Here is a 5,807-nt window from a genome sequence, read left to right as displayed (position 1 = left end):
CCATACCGCATACATCCTAATTTTGCAAGTCACAAGCGTGCTCACTCCTTCTCCGAACTCGGAAAAGTAAAATGGCATAACCCTTGCCATAGATAGCGACATTCCAACCATTAACCAACCATTCCACTTCAAACTGCAATCCCGAAGCCAATCATAATGATCGTTTCATGCTTGAGTCCCGCGACTCGAATGCAAGGCCTCGAGAAAAACCATCGAGTCCTCAAAACCAACAAGTTCATCTAGGTTTATACCATTCAACCAAAACTGATATCGCCGCTGGGGCCCAAAACAATTACCAAACCCATCCTCATGCCTGATCAACCATAACCAAAAGATAGATATATACGGAACCACTGCCACAAATCATGGTATAAAACCCTGCTATCTCTCCCGACTAGCCCTTAGAATCCCCAAAACTCTCCTCGGTTCGAGTATAGATCATGTGTTTCCAGTAGTATGGGCCCAATGCTACTTTCCACAACTATCCATACTTTCCTTAAGGATCATCTCGGGTCCTATAAGGCCTACTCATAATAATACTCCAGATACCTGCTCAACAGCGAAACAACCGTACTAAAATAATTCCAAGGCTCTCCTAGGATTCCCCTTCTCCCCTGCCACCAGTTGCTGAAGGACTCCAATCAATGCCATCCAACCACTTCATGAATACAATTACATGCAACAAAACTTAAATAATCTTTCGACTAAAGGACCCAAACTTACAACGGTTAGACTCAAACGAGAGCTATGCAATAGGGCCAAATCCTTCACTCTAAGATTATTTAACCTCTATAGCATGTAACTTAATGTATTCATTTCATAGTTAGATCACATCAATGTGAGTCTCACAAACCACAAAGCAAGCAACATTCAGCAGCCGAGTGGACTGTCACTAAGACACAATAAAATTAGGCAGATCCTTATACAAAATTATCGATCTGTATCTCCCAACATCTCGGATACACATTTACCCTGACCTCACTCTCTCAAGAGTGGCTAATCATTCCTCATGCTAACCCGCTATAAACTGCACCCACTCATGAAACTTTCACCAACCCTGTATCACTTTTGTATGTTAATCATACATAACATTAGATCCTATAGACATTCAAATACTTGATTCTACCCTAATCCAATCATCAAATAAGAACAAGAAATAAGGCTAAACCAATCATTTTCAGGCTATAGAATCTTAGTTATGTACAAATATGACGCATATACTACGCAACTACAGTTATGATGTCAATTCCATATAAGAAAGAAACCTTAGGCTACCTGGCATCATATAATCAGGAAATTCTATCATGCAATTCCTGAAGATCGCTATCCTATCACTCGTATGTTGTTCTAACATATCACAACATTAAATAACAGTGTGGTAATTTGGGGTCTACTTACTGGCTCTGGCTGATCCTACACATCACATCCTATTTTGCTTATTTTGAAAACAACTTACAAAATCTTTTTAAAACCCTTTTCCTTAGTTTGAGACTGGATTCACATGAGTATTCCTCCAGTTCACTCAAACCAAGCCTCTGATACTAACTTGTAACATCCCAAAAATTTCAACAAATTTAAACCTTTCAAAACAACCCATTTACTAATCAAAGTATTTACAAAACCATTGTTTCCAAAACATTACTTAAAATCAGAGTCTACCAATATCAACAACATAAAAATCGGGATGTGTATGGTCACACCTTTGCCTTGACACGATTCTCTAAAGTACTTGAAACCATAAACCAAAACTGTATGCATGAAGCTTAGTGAGTTTCCCCTAAAGTACCAACGTGTAAACAAATAACATATACAACAGCATGTCGGTTCCAGTCAACTATCGGGTTGTAAAATCCCAGGCGCAGTCACCCTCCAGGTCCAGTCATACTTGGGATGGAATACCCTAGGTGGAATGACAATATACAATGGGTCCAGTCAACCAGCGGGTTGGAATAACCCAGGCCCAGTCAACCAGGGGGTTGGAATAACCCAGGCTCAATCAACCATCGGGTTGGAATGCGAATATGTTATGGGTCCAATCAACCATCGGGTTGGAATACCCCAGGTGCAATCAACCTCTGGGTCCAGTCATCGTCGGGATGGAATACCCCAGGTTGGAATGCCAATATACAATGGTTCCAGTCATCCTTGGGATGGAATACCCTCAGGCCCAATCAACCACCGGGTTGGAATGCCCCGGGTCTTGGCTCACGCATATAGCAGTAAACTCTCAACCACCAACCAACATATGTGTACATATAACAGATAAACATATAACCAGTCAACAGACAATCAGGCAGATCTACATATAACTAAGAATGGCATCATCTTATATACCAGGATAACGATCTAACAAATCAGTACATAACAATAACATACAATCACATAAGAAGATATCCAATCCAATGGGCCAACCTTGGTGCCTTTGACCCGTAAGTAAAGTGAGGAAAACTCACCTCTCGATCTGATCAATAGTTGATGAAGTCCCGACTCTGAATATCAGCTCTAACCGACACCTATCCATCTAAAGTACTAATTTCTCAAACAATATGCGAAAGACCAATTCTCAAACACCAACCAAAATAACCAAACTACCCCTTGGTCAAACTTGGTCAAAGTCAAAGTCAAGTTGATCAAAGTCCATTAGTCAACTGAGTCAACCCAGTCGCATCAACCGAGCTGAGTTAACTTAGCTAAGTCGCCACAGAATACATATATAGGGCGTACTCCAAATGTACGCATGGCGTACGCAACCCTCGACCGCATACAGGATGTTTGACCTCGTACGCACTGTGTATTCTAGGTACGCAGGGCATACGCCCAAACCTCCAAAATCTACGTTAATAGCTTAATTCCTTAAGCTCTTAGGTCCCATTTCTAGATCCAAGGCTAAATCATCCTCAATAGTCATAAAGTTTCCAACTTTATGAATTTCCATGTCCATTAAGTGCTTAACTCAACATCTTAACACATTAAGACCTTCTAAAGAATACATGGAGAAAAACCAACAATTAATACCCTATTTTTATGACTCAAGATCCTTCCTAAGGTCTGAAAGGACAGCTTATACCTCCTGGAGGTTGCAACCAAGGAAGAAATCCCAGATCCAAAGAGCTCTCAAACTTCAAGATCATCTCACCACCTTCTTCTTTCTTCAAAACTCTCTAAAAGCTCCAAATTGCATTCTTGCTCATAGGGTTTGCTTGAAGGTTGATTCTATAGAAAGAGGTTGAATAAGGATGACATGTGAGGCTATAATGATGCTTATATATGAGCCAAAACCCAAAATATTTGGGTTTTAATTAACCTCACATACTACATGCCTACGAGGTGTACGCTCAGCGTATTAAGGCGCGCCCTAGTATGCCTAGTGTATACACATACGCGAAACATACTCCCAAAGTCCCAACTTTACAAAAATGTCATAATGTCTAACATCCCAAAAACACGGACCAAAAATTTCATTTTTAAATTAAACAAATATAAATCTATTTGTCTGAAAACCACATAGTAATAATATATATCAAGCCAATGTATCCATAGTCGGAACATGTCATAACAAAATTAGATCAGAGTATAAATCCCATAGATCACTGGTGCGGAAAAGCGTGTGTGTAATGCGCTGCTACCGTGTCGACTCCTTTCCCTTCAAGGAGGAAGTACCTGAAATGAAAACTGAAAACTGTAAGCACAACGCTTAGTGAGTTCCCCCATCATACCACATACCATATAATCACATAATGCCTAGCATATCTGGGTGTTGGCCTCCCCTTCGGTCTCTTTCAACCGGTAACTGCCTAGTATATCTGGGTGTTGGCTCCCCTTCGGTCTCTTTCAACCGGTAACCAGACACTATTTCACCCTTACTACTACCACATAAAACATGTAAAACATATACAACCTAGCATATCTGGATGTTGGATTCCCTTTCGGTATCTTTCAACCGGTAACCGGGGACTTTCACCCCTACCACTACCATATAATAACATAACATACTAGCACATAAAGCATATCAGATATTGGCATACCAGACAATTATCACAAAGACAATCATCTCAGCTATAATCACCTACTAGTGGGCCGACATTGGTGCCTTAGACCCACTTTAACTCGGTGTTGGAGTCAACTCTCCTCAAACTCCTACACATAACAACTCTTTTTATTACTCATTAAAACTTATAACCCCACCAAGGGTTAACTGTGGTCAATGGTCAAGTCAAAGGTCAACACTTCTGGTCAAGGTCAACTTTCTGGTCCAAGTCAAGATTCGGGTTACCTCAACTCGTCGAGTTGGTCTGTCAACTCATCGAGTTCCATGATTTATAGAATCTTGAACTCGCAATCTAACTCGTCGAGTTACACTCTAACTCGGTGAGTTTCTCCTTATGACATAATCAGGGATTTCCATTTGAAGTCGCCGAGTCTTGGACTCGTTGCGTTCTCCTTCATACAGGTCGGGACATTTTCTCATTGACTCGCCAAGTTCATCCTTAGACTCGTCAAGTTCTTGACCTTCAAGTCCATAAACACATCTAACTGGTTGAGTCATATTCTAAACTCAACAAATTTGCTAAGTAACAGAAAAGGTTGGGGAACCACGACCCAACTCGTCGAGTCCCCCATGATCCAAATCCATACAGTTGATTTCAGTCGGGCTTAATGCATCTAAGACATAGATCTGGCCTCTTAGGGTTAATATAACACATAAAGTTACAAACTTTACGTTCATGAATGGGCTAATAAGCTCAAAAGGCCTTAAAATGAGGTTCCTATGATGCATGGGACTCCCACGGCTATAAAGTTGGCGACTTTATGCCATGGATTCCCTCAAAGGCTCTGGATCTGAAGTCTTAGCCCCCAAACATGCTTGATTCCATGAATGGTTCCAAAAATGGTTCCTTAAAGCCCTAAACGACTCCATGAGGGGATCTAATAGATGAATAGACAAGGTATAGACTTTATACCTCAAAAGATCTGGAAAATGTAGCACAAACTCTGGATCTACTTGCCTCTTCTTGAATCCCCAAGCTTTCTCTTCCTTCTCAAGCTTCAAAACCACTAAAAATGCATAAAATGGCTCAAGAACACTTAAAATGGGCTAGGGTTTCGTGACTGATGTTTCGAGGTGATGGAGGTTGAAGTTAAGGCCAGATAAGGTGTTTAAATAGGGTGAAAACCATAAAAATTAGGGTTTCACTCTAGCAGCCCTACTCGTCGAGTCGAGGCTCTCGACTCATCGAGTAGATTTCGAGTCCCGTGTCCAAACTTCTACCATTACTACTTGACGAGTTTAGGGCCTCCAACTCATCATGTCCCTTTGTAAAAATGCATAATTCTTATTTAAATTACATACCAGGAACGGGGCGTTACAAATCTCCCCCACTTATTTTAGACTTCGTCGCAGAAGTCTGTTGCTGCATCGGGAAAAAGCAAGGGGTAGTGCTCCCTCATCTCGTCCTCCGGCTCCCAAGTCCATCTTGAACCATAGTGGTGTTGCCATTGAACCTTCACCGACTCAACCTTCTTGTTCCTCAGGTCCTTCATTTTCCTGTCGAGGATGGCTACTGGTCGCTCAATGTATTTCAGGTTGTCATCCACCTGAATATCCTATAGAGGCACCACCACAGAGTCGTCTACCAGGCACTTCCGCAGTTGGGAGACATGAAAGGTACTGTGGATCTGACTAAGCTTGGCTGGCAGATCCAACCTATACGCCATGTTGCACACCCGGGCTGCAACCCTAAAAGGACCAAGTACCTGGGGCCCAACTTGCCCCGTTTCTTGAACCGGATGACACCTTTTCAAGGTTA

Source organism: Lactuca virosa, chromosome 4, assembly GCF_052849685.1.
Source record: "Lactuca virosa cultivar CGN04683 chromosome 4, Lactuca_virosa_CGN04683_v6, whole genome shotgun sequence".
NCBI classification, from domain to species: domain Eukaryota; kingdom Viridiplantae; phylum Streptophyta; class Magnoliopsida; order Asterales; family Asteraceae; genus Lactuca; species Lactuca virosa.
The sequence above is the reverse complement of the archived record's forward strand: the minus strand, read 5'-3'. Positions refer to the sequence as shown.